Source organism: Centrocercus urophasianus, unplaced genomic scaffold (assembly GCF_019232065.1).
Source record: "Centrocercus urophasianus isolate 14NV4802_14NV808 unplaced genomic scaffold, USGS_Curo_1.0 seq_11, whole genome shotgun sequence".
Lineage (NCBI taxonomy): Eukaryota > Metazoa > Chordata > Aves > Galliformes > Phasianidae > Centrocercus > Centrocercus urophasianus.
The window spans coordinates 71,488,501-71,501,183 of record NW_024884253.1 but is presented as its reverse complement, the minus strand read 5'-3'; positions in this window follow the sequence as shown (position 1 = coordinate 71,501,183).

The window sequence follows — 12,683 nt, the reverse complement described above, 5'->3', positions numbered from 1 at the left end:
ACTTGTGTTTGTACTCTGCTTTGTATTTAAGGTAGTTTCATTCCAATTTATTGGAAGGAGAGGAGTTTCTTTGATATATGTATACCCAATATCAGATTAAGAAACAACGGTTCAAATGTTGGTCTGACCAATTTATTACAAATCCTAATCAGGGAGATGGGGAAGGGGAGGCCAGTGACTATTATGAATTAAGGTGACAGGAAAGGGAAAGAGGGCAATAGAAAATATAGGAAAGGAATAAGAATTGCAGTGGGATTAGTCACTACCAGGATCCAGCAGCGTCCTGTTGCACGCTGTTCCGATGGTCCAAGGCAAAAGCACGGGGGAGAGCAGCAGCAGCATGGCCAGCCTTGGGCAGCAAGCAGGTCTAGGAGGAAGCAGCAGGTATCAGGTATCAGGCCCAGGAGAGTCCATCAGCATCCAAGCATCAGCTCGTTAGGCTTCTGATGTCAGAGACCTCTTCTTCTTCAGCATGCAGGCATCACGTTGTGAGGAATCTGTTGTCAGAAACCTATCCTCATGGTTGTTAGTCCCTTTTTTATCCTTCTGCCAGTGTGGCATTCCTGGGCACCTGGGTAAGAGCCATGTGCAGTACCATGGCCATCTTCCTCTAGATAAGCCCACACAAAAGACTGCTCCAAGGCCATTAAGCTGCAGCTTATCTCTCTCTAGGTGCCCCTGGCCTGCAAATCTTCAGACAAAAGATTTTCTTTGACCAGGACTTGCCTGGCCTTCTCCATCTGTGTCCTCAGCAAGCTTCGAGATAATGGTGCAAAAGAATGATCTCATCAGCGATATCTGTTTACGTTCTCCTTCAAGTTCTAACTCAGTGGCAGCAAAAACAACACAGCATGAACATTTGGGAGAATAAAAAATCAGCTTTGTTTTCTCTTCAACAAAAGAAAACAGCAAGAAAACAACACCAAAGCTAAAGCAAATAAGTGAAATGAAGTACAAAGCTGGCTGAGTAAGGCAAAGTGCTAAATAAAACATACAAGAAAACAAAAAAGAAATCAAAAGCTTTTAAGAGACTCAGTTATAATGTCAGCATTTTCTACAGTATAGCAAAATAGAAAAAACGTTACAGGCATATCTCTGGAATCAGTTGATGAACAAGGCCTTTTTTTAAGGAACCACAGATAGACAAGTCTTGTATAGATCTTTGATTTATTTTCTTTCAGTGTTTACATGCATTTCTCTACCACAATAAAAGCTGATCATGAATATTTGACTCAGATGAGAACTACAGAATGAGAAAAAAGAAGCTCACACAAGAACTGCCAATAGATTCAGCTGAAGGTAATCGAGTGATTGAGGCACGTTATTATGTGAGATCAGAGTAGCCAAAGCAGGCTCTTGGAGATGGATTCTGACTCAAAGGTAATAATTTCTTTTTTGGTAGTTCTCCTCTCACAAATGTAACTCCGTATCTTCTCTGGATAAAGGCAGGAGAATATACTGTACACAAGTTACATATGTATATGCATACATAGTAGTAGATCTTGCAACGTATTAGTACATTTTATCAAACTGAGACTGTTGTTTCTATAAGTGATTGATCTAGCTGGGATTTCTAAATGTAGAAAAGTATGTGGAAGTTTTCTCCATCAGTGTCTCAGCTGTTGTCCTAGAGCCAAATACTGGTATCTGTGATTCAAAGTCAATTTACTGAAGCTATCCTGAGTTGGTAGCATTCTTCTGGAGAGAGATCATATTCTCTAGACTCTAAATTTCTTGTAGCACTGAATTGCTAGAGAAATTGTAAACCACTCCTAAAAGTATTGGGGTTTTTTGTTTGTTTGTTTGTTTTTGCTTTTTTTTTCTGGCATTATAAAATAAGTTTTAAAATTCACAGGTGGTATTTGAAAAATAAGACATCCTTTTGAACTGCCTTTTCCAGCATAGCCAAAGGATTGTTTAAACGCTCCTTTCACAGGAGGGATTTCCTTCTCTGTATACAGCAACTTTTATTCTGAAGGGTATAGAAAAGAGACAATACACTGATGAAGACCGAACTGTATTCCAAGATTTCATTACACGTGTACGTAGGTCACTCCAAAAGAAATGCTTCCTATTTCTATGGAAACTACGACAGATACAAAGAGCACAGTAACATTATTTGATAGAGAGAATTCTCAGCTATAAAACCCTAATTTTCAATGTAGTCACTACCATTAGCTATGTATTTTCACCAGTGTTAAAAAAGAGCCTGCATGGTGCACTCATAAAAATCTACACTGGTGGAGCAGACCCTCCATCACTGTCTCCGCTTCAGAAATTCACCACCCACCACCTCACTGCACTCGCATCCACTATTTCATGTCTGTAAATGTTGTGTAAGCATCTCCTTTCTTTGACTGTGACAGTTTTCTTAAATGGTTTGAAATTGGCCTTGCTTGTCATTTTCCACTGGCAACAGGTAATCAATCCTGTTCTGCAACTTGAGCTTCCACAAAAGTGTAAAGGACTGGGATGATCATATAACCTTTTTTAATAAGCTCAATATTACAATGGCACTTAGGCTTCATTTATTCAGGAACTGAAATAACTTAAGCCTTGTTGATTAAAGAGTGATGTGATAGACTTTAGACAACTACATAAGGACTGCAGTGTATCATGTATCACATGTACAAAATTACATACCTGTATATATAATAATTGTCTGCCTGGTTCAAGTACCTTTTGTTTAGAGCTTATAAATATTCTGAAAATAAATATTGTGAATTGTAATTTGCAGATATAGTAAAATCCATTTGAATTACATGCATCATATTCATTTTGCAGTCAATGACATATTAAGTCTGTTTAACATTTAGCTCAAAATAGGATGTGTGCTTGTTTCCATTTTATGAGCTTACGATCAAATAGATCTAAACTGTTACATCTCAGGTTATCTTCTCTCATTTTCTTTAGGGTTTTTTTTTTTTTTTTTTTTTTTTTTTGTGCACATGGAAGAATCCTTATAGAAGCAATCTGTAAAGCTTTATTTTTCTACATTTCTTCCTTGTGGACTCTGAAAAGCATTCTATGGAGACTGCATTTCTGGCAAAATCTGTAAAACCTTCTTGTTAACAAGGCATCTGTAAAAGTGACGGTAAGGGGATGATATGTATTTTTGCTTGACAACACTTCTTTTCAATTTAATAAAAGCAAGAAAGTGCATCTCTAATTGCCTTAGGTGCTGTGAATAACCACACAAAATAAGAAATATCACCTCTATTTGAAGGCTCTTTTTTAAAAAAATAATAGTTTTCTTTTATTATAAATAAGGGCAAATACAGATACACAGTGCAGTATGTCAAAGCCCATTGTTACATAAATCCTTCTGTGCTGCACAAAGCTTTCTGCACTGTAGGATCATTGGTGAGTGCAATAAAATGTTCTCTATCAATCTGTGTCACAGCACATCGTTTGTTGCCTTCAGTATAGTGTATAAGCCAGCCAGAAGGCAATCTTTTTTCCTGTAGAAACATAACAGCTGTGATCCAGACTCTGTATTGCAACTGTCAGAAGTTCAAATAAAATGTGGATACTGGATGACACCTACCATGTTTTGGGAGGAGACAGCAAAGCCTTTTAACCAAATTGGCTTTCCATGCCAATTTGCAAGATTTTAGAACTATCCAGAAACATAAATGTGTAAATATCTCATTCTCTACAGTATATGGATATTTTTGTTATCATGTAGATAATCCACACGCATTCTTTTAATTGTGATAATATATTCACACCTGCAATCATTGTAGTTATGTTTGTAGTTTACATACATTTAAACACACATTTTTTATTTTTTTCTTTGGACAGTCCTACAATGCCTCCAGAATTGCACATCAGTATTACTAGTTGCTTAAACAGACCTAAAAGATAGCAAGCTTGCTAATAAGATTACTTAAAGTAACATTATTTTTGCCTAGGTTTCAGTGCATTCACTGACCAGGATGGGAAGAATGAGGAAAGTTAACTGTACAGTAGGCACTTAAAATTTCATGTGATAAATAATTACTTTTGTTGATGAAAATAAAGGAAAAATAAAAACAATATTCATATATGCCTCACAAATCAAAACAAATGTAAAACAGTAGCTACACTGTTGTTGTCACATGGACAGTTCAGTTTCCTTTGTATGGAGTTTGATTTAGTGAGCTATAATCACACAGCTGGAGCATTACCCATAAAAAGCTCAAGGAAGATTAAAAAAGACAAATTTATGTTTATAGAAGAATCACACGTGAATTAAATATACCTATACATATAAAAGTTGTTTTGATCACAGTTGAGAAAATCGTGTTTTAGTAAAGCAAGTTTTTGCACATATTACTGAGGTTGGAGAGCAGAAAGGGTAGCCCTAAAATTGGAATATGTATTTTTTTTAATACATATTTTTAAATATAATATCCTATATCATGCTCACATTTCATAAGTAAAACAAGAGAGAAAAAAGGAACATACACCTCCAGAAAGTGATTAAGAGTTCTCACAGGTCTCACCTTCTGGGTCAATTTTACAAAAGCACTTTTCACCTAACTGCAATATCTAATCCTGTAAGGGACAAAAAAAGTATATTTTCTCATAAGACAACTTTAGACATAGGTATGCTGTACATCCATAGTTCACAGATTAGGTGATTTGCTCATTGTCATTCATCACACATAAAAAATAGATCTCAGAAATCATATGGCAGCAGACCCTATGTGCCCTAGAAAGCTAAAGAATAGGTGACATTTTCAAATTGATAAAGATCAATACAGTTTTTGAACCTCATGAGTAACTTCACTAGCAACCTAGGGACATACCTGGAGAAAATAATGTCATCAAGGTCACTTAGCTACTTGTCAATTTGCTGAACTGAAACCCCAAAAGGCATTATTCCAGAGATGCGCTGCCAAAGTATGGCAGGTAATGCTTCTTTTAACAACTGCAATGCTTCTAAGGAATTCCTTTAATTTATCTGTCTGATTACTTTTCATCTGGTGTCTGAGCTGGCACTTAGAAGACACCATGCATAAGCACTACAAAGTCTCTGTTAAAGACAGTTCTTCCTTTCACTCTGAGTGATCAAAATCCCAAATATTTTGACTATATTTTCAATTAACTTGAAAACCTTTCTGTGGATAGGAGTCCAGGAAGCCTCTGTGCTCTTCAAGCAAAAAAGTATGATCAAAACATAACAACATTTTTCCCAGCAGCTGTTGATAAACTGCATGTCTTAGATTCAGCAAACTCAGAAAAACCTTTTGCAAAGGCCAAAGCTTATTCTTCATTTAGAGGCTACGCTGACATAGTTTGGAATGAGGAATTAAACTAAGAATGCCATAACATTAAATCTGTACTTACAGTCTGTCAAGAGGCCAACCATCTTTTTTATATAAACATCTTTCAGTATTTATGTATGTATGCTTTATGAAGCTGCATCCAATGGGAATATTAATTTACACGAATGTTTACTTTAAAAAAAAATACACACTTAAATGCATTGTTTTTAGTTGTCAATCTATAACTAACTCGGCCAGAATCAAATCATGAAACGCATTAATTCATCTCAGTAAACATGTTACCAGAAGTGTGGGATCAGTTGAATGGGGCTCTGAGCAGCCCAGTCTGAGGGAAATTGTCCCTGTCCACAGCAGGGATTTGGAACTGCATGGTCTTTACGGTCTCTTCCAACCCAAATCATTCTATTATTCTGGGATTTATCATGTTTGTCAATCAAGGTTGGATTATTGTATGTCCTAATGATGTGATGATGAAAATGTCAACACAGTACTGCACTAAGGGCTTTCAATACCAAGCTCAGGCAATCCTTTTGAGTGTTCTCTAAGCAAAGTTTCTCTACCTGCCCACCATCTGCAGTGCACTGCTGTCAATGTTAGTGGAACAGGCAAAACATCCACACTGAGAAGCTGCAAATCGTCTCCTATAATGTTAGATGGAACTCAGTTTTTTATGCTGTGTTAATATGCTGAACTACCAACCATGGCAAGCAAGGGATAGCCGTTCCACCCATTCTGCAGCCTGTAATGCAACCATGTAGTTGAGAGCTGGAATTTGCTGTCTTTTAGCTAGTAACTTGTATAAATAATGCAGGACTATAAACCAGAACAATTAAATTCATGATACTTTGGTTTGGTTCAGCTGGATTAATTGTGGCTTCTTCATATCAGTTCACATTTTTGAAACAGTTCATTGAGCTCATTTCTTATTTCAACCTCTGTCCTAAAATTACAGGCTTGGATCATTAAAGAAGCTCAACAAGCTCTCCAAGTAATCGAAAAAAATAAATTCCTTTTTTGAAAGTACAAATTAGCATTCCACAGTAGTAACAGCAGCAGGAAGAAAATAGTCAAGAAAATGTCTTTTGAACTCTGACCTCCATAACTGCTTCCTACTTTTTTCTCTTTGCTTTTTTAAAAATAGTTTGAATTTTGCTAAAACAACTTGCACAGCTGTGACATTTTTTTCCGCTAGAGAATGCCTTCAGAGCGTTGGAAGGTTTCCTTGCTTACATCATCCTCCATGAACGGAAAACCTTACCGTGTTCAAGGTTTGTAATGAAAAATTAAAGCAAAGCAAAATTCATTGAACTCTTCCATAGAACTATTCACTCTGTCAACTTGACAGTTTTCTTCTCAAGGATACCAACTAAATTAAGATTCATCAGGTATAATAGAACAATATCTCTTAGTTTAAAAGGTTAAAAACCACTCACCAATACAAGACATGGTGTGGACTACATAAATAACTTACTGCTGCTGGTTTACCAGTTGAGGAGATAAAATAATTATTTGATATTCAAATATATAACTGAAAGCTGTAGAAAAAGCAAGTGTTATTGCTACTGTTTGTTTTCACAAGCATGCAGAACTTCCTTTCACCTATGAATGCATACAGAAAGAAAAAGTACTATATTCCTGTAAGTATCACACATCAGAAGTCCTCGTGTACTTGTGTATGAAGAAAATTTTACTAAAATTCACAGGTGATGAAATAATGTTGAAGAAAATGTTCTTGCTATCATCTTGAAATCAGATGATAAATTCTGAAATAAATTAATTTGGAAGATACAAGAACAGTTTAACAACTACAGTTGAACAATGTGGCAAGATATGATTATGGTGGAAATATTTGGAAGCAGTTAATTGCCTTACACTTGACTGCCTTGGTTGGATTGCTCTCTTTGTAAGATGAATTGATAAAGAAAATACCAAAGTTGTGTACATATGAATTTGTTCAACAATTCTTTGTAAACAGCAAGATATTGAATATAACATTTGTTGTGTAATTCACCAACATTTACCCAGGAGGGCTGAACGCTGCTTTTTTTTTTTTTTTTTCAAAGAACCAAGACAGAGGAACTGTGAAAAGGAATTGAGATTTTACAGTGTCATTTTCTTAGTCAGTATTTTTATCACAAAGATCACTGGTTCTATTAAGAGACATTGTATCTGAACACAAGGAAGGATTCTAGTTGGGTTAAGGTCCCAGCATCTGATGTTGACTTTATCTCAATACAAAGAGGACTCAGTGGTGGCCTTAGATTTAAACAAGCAGCTATCAACAGTGGGTTGTATCAACCAGGGGTAATCATGTTTCTTGAAGAGCTCATTAAAAGATAGTTAATGTCTCTCTGTGTTAGTCAAAAGAGCATGAAGAGCAGTGAATATGTAGCTCAGCCCAAAATGGGAAATAAATCCTAAATAATAGGTAAAGATAGCAACAGACCTCAGCTCATTTCAACCCACAAATTCTTTCCTACTCAGCGTTTTGATGGTAAATGTATAGAAAATGATACTGGGAATTGTATTTGTACTGTGTTCTAACCATACCCTGTGATTGCTACATTCTGCTTGTACAATACTTGCAGTACACTGTTGTATATATTGTAAATATTGATTTTCTAAATCAATATATTGTGTAATATCAATCATTTTCTAATAAATAACTACAATATTAAATATTACATCGTCCACATTTGGAATGTCTAAAAGTACCTGGTCAGAGAGTATTGGACTCTGATGTTTTTCTTTCACTCACAAATTCAATTCAAAATATAAGAGTTAATCTGAGAAATGATTTCAGCTATCTATACATCCAGTACAAAAACCAGTAAAATGCTACATATAAACAACCAAACCCCATAAACAAACATCAGACAGAAATGCATGTCAGTTGTTAAACATTGCTGGTGTATAATTATGGACTAAGATTGCAGCTGAGTAATGAAGATGTTATAAAATCTGCTAGCTAGCCAGCCAAATGAAGGTAATACTTCTGGGAAACTTCTTTTTAGTGACCAAGCATGCAGAGCTGGATAAATGGTGAAATGATACATTCTGCAATGTCTCAGTTGGTTAAAAGTCATGCTTATTGCTTTGTCTTTTTAAATTAAATTTGTTTTACAGTGGTGCTTATGAATAATAAAACAAGTACTAAAAAAAAGGCCATAAAAGACCTAATGTTTGGAACTTTACTGTTCTTCTCAGATGGCTTACAATTTGCATCAATTTATAGTGTTGTTGGTGATGCTCAGATATTTCAAGCTTAAGCTTAATGTCATGCATAATGTTGCATGAAACCACATAAAATATCCTTAAACTCTTCTCACTGGAATCCTTCTCCACAGCTCCTATTCCCAGATTTTTAAACTTTTTATTTGGAATGATGAGCCATATAGTATTTTCAGCATTTCAACATGAATACTACCTGTCATTTGGAAAGGAACACCATGTGCCTACGAAGAATAGCCATTTTGGAAATTTCTAAAAATGGACAAATAGAAGTGCAGTCAGAAAAAATACTGCAGTGACTGTAATTTTGAGGCAACGTACATGTGAACTCTAAGAACTTTTCTCAATACTGATGTCAGATTGCCTAGAACATCATCTTATCTTGCACCTAATAGAGAATCTGCTATAGTTGCTGAGATATGTCTTCCTATTTTTACTATAAATAAAGTCTCTCACACTGAAATCTTGGCAAATAATGGAGAAAAAAATCTTTTGTTAGTAATTATGAAGACGAGCAGAATCTCCCAAATTCAGGATAAATTTGTATACTGCTTTACAGTCATGCATGTTTCATTACACTAAATTCAGAAAATGATATCTGATACACGATGAACATTGGTCCATGGGTAGTCCAGTTAAACAAATATGATCTCTCGTGAGGTCCCATCTGTATTGCTGCATCCAGGCTTGGGGTCCCCAGTACAAGAAAGACGTGGAGCTCTTGGAGTGGATCCAGAGGAGGGCCACTAAGACAATCAGAGGGCTGAAGCACCTCTCCTGTGAGGAAAGGTTGAGGGAATTGGGCTTGTTTGGCTTGGAGAAGAGAAGGGTCTGGGGACACCTCACTGTGGGTTTCCAGTACCTGAAAGGAGTATATAAACAGGAGAGAGAATGGCTGTTTATAAGGGTGGATAGTGGTAGGAAAAGGGGGATTGGTTTTGAACTGAGACAGGGGAGATTTAGGTTAGATATTAGGACCAGGTTTTTCACACAGAGAGTGGAGATGCACTGGAACAGGGATGCCCCATCCCTGGAGGCATTCAAGGCCAAGCTGGATGTGGCTTCAGGCAGCCTGGTCTGGTGGTTGGCGACCCTGCACATAGCAGGGGGTGTTGAAACTAGGTGATCATTGTGGTCCTTTTCAAAGCAGGCCATTCTGTGCTTCTATGATCACTGCCATATATACTCCCAACAAAAGTCAGGAGTATTTTCAAGATCTGACATGATCATGAGTATAAGCATATTAACATTTTTAATTTATTACAGAAATCTAAGCATATAAAAATAAACTGAAAGTATCATTTTGCACACTATTTTTCATAAATGATATTGGATGAATATCACAGTATAACTTGTTGAAGTTCATTATTAACTGAGGAGCATAATTAAACTCAAGATTGAAAAACTATACAAGGATTTATTGTGACAGCCAATTTTTGAATAATAATATCCTGTATTTTCTGAACAATAGTGAAAAGAGCTCTGTTTCCCTTGAAAGAAATTTAATTAAGAGTGCCCAATATTGAATAAATTTCCAAGACTTTTGTAAGTATATTTTTGCAGCATTTCATATTTGATTGAACAAATCGTTGATGTCCAGTCCTTTAAAGTGTTTATTTTTGTCCAAAATCTAAAACTTAAGAATAAAAATATACCTCAGGTTTTACATTTAATCAGTGCCAGCTGCTCAGTTCCTTATAGCTCTGAGAAAACTGCACTATCTTCTCATCCGAAAGAAATTGGAATTTACTTAATTTGGAAATACTAATCCACACCTCTTCAAGAAATGGCCACAATTATCTCTTTTTACATCACCATAGATCAACATGGAACTGAAAGCTAGAAATCCTGTACTGAACACAAAATAGAGATTTAAATGTTCATAATGGACATTTCATGGAGTGCTCATTGAAGGTTATCAAGCGTTATTAAGTCTTGTACTACCTTAAGAACCAATTCTAAATCTAGCTTTTGCAACTCATAAGCCTTAAATTAATTTCTGAAAGTCATCTATACATTTTTCACAAGTCTGTGAAAAATTGTTCTTTTTAATCTAAATATCTAAATGTTAATGACAGTTACTCATGTTATTTGGTTCTTTCATAAATTTGTAATTTTTAAAAATACTTATCTTGGAAATTCTGCAAGATTTAGGTTTTTTTGCTGTTGTTTTTGTTTTGCTTTCTTTTGGCTAAGCACAAAATGAACTAGAGAGTGATTAAAAAGAGACAGCTCTGAATTGACCATGATCCTGAAATCAAACATAATAATAACTTAAACAAGTGTGGTGAATAATTCACATGTAGATTCACTTTGTTACAATTGACAAAAGTTCTTCGGAAAGAAAAGGCTTTCACAGTTTTTTGTACAATTAGATAATCTTTAGAAACACAGGAATGAATAGCTTTTCAAATGCTTCCTTGAGTGCTGACAGCTTTCAGTCCTGACATCTTTTCTGTGTTTCTTTAAATGACGTGTCAGTTTCCCAACTCTTGGCAGGTATACGCTCATATACTCATCAGAGAGTATTTGGCATCCCATTTTTCCCTGCCCCTGTCAATAATCACTCCCAAACTTGGCAGATGCTGATGATTTCTCCTTTGCTTGCTTTAAAATAGCTGATCTCATTTCTATGACTGGATCATGTTGCATTTTGTCTGGCACTCTTTGTAGCATGGGAATCCTCTCCTCTCACGTCATTCTTTACCAATGTCACTCTACTGCACAGCTCCAATGAGCTATTTAATTTCCTGATTTATGACGAGCGTCAATATCAATGTTTTCAGTACTTACCAGTATGCTGATTCCCACAAACACAGATACTCATTACTCAGTTTTTATTATGAGCGGCTGACTGGTTGCAGATGCAGTTACCTGTTTTTCGTATCTTCAGTTTTCTTGTGAGTCTACAAGTACCTGAATAATCATTTGCCTTAAAAATTTAGTGATAGACAGAATATTCTACAAGCTAATAAATACAATGGTCTTTGAAACACAGATTGGGAGCCTATATATTTTGCCAAATTTCAAAAATGTTGACACAGGCCAAGGCACATAACTAACATGGCTTTTGTTGTAAACACTATAGCTTTATAGCTCTTTAATTCTTTTAAGCAGGTTGTTCTAAACTTAAAATTATAGGATATCAAATTTTACATTTATTAATTGACCTATGGACTGATGCAACGTATGCAAAAAAATAGATTGGGGATTCATAAAACATAGTAAAAAATGGGGTTGCTTTTTACTTTGAGAAATATATCATATATCATTCTTCTGGGCAGACTGACTGTTCTTGGCCTTCTACTAAGGTTTTCTTTAACAGCTGATTTAAAAACATACACATTTTCCACAAGATAGAATTAAGAGCTAAAAGCAGTATTTCCTTACTGTCAAGTATTTTACTCAAAGAATCAGAAGAGGAACACTTAGAAGACGTTAAATAGGAGGAATTTAATTCTGGTGGAAACAGATCCAGGAGCTCATAAATTAACATGATCAATTTTAGGATAGAAAATTCTTAGATTTTTTTTTTTTTTTCAGCTGAAATATGTATTCATGAAAGAAACATTAGTTTTTTATGTGCTTCTCAGCATTGCTACAATCCTGCTTCTGTTTCATGGTTTCCATACTTGTGTCAGAAGTAGTGGATGTAGATGTGACTCCTTTTGCATTGCCTCCTACTACAGAATCCACTGTGACAACATCCACCAAGCCTGCAGGCAGGACTTCATTGGAAAGGGTGCCTTGCATAAAGCTTACATAAAGAGAAGTACTGACTCTGCTATACAGGCTGGTAAGCGGTTGGTAGGAGCCTTCTGTTTTTGGAAAGTGACTTAATTGCAAACAGGGAGTCATCTACTTTGTTTGGTATTTCGCTTAAACTAACAGATCCATTTTCTCAAAACAGACATAAACAGAGTGTGCAATCAAAAGTTGGCTCCAACTTTAATTATACATACTCATTCAGAAAAAGAAATGAAATATAAAAGTTCCTACTGTGATTGTTTCAATGAGAAGTGCTTTTCTGACTCAATCACAGCTAATATATTTTAAAATATTACTTTAATCAAACTATGTAAGTCCACACAAAACAGTTCCATCTATCTCGGTGTTCTTTCATTAGGAGCTACCAAACTGGATGATACTCGAAGGAATCATTCCTTAAAATGCATTGCT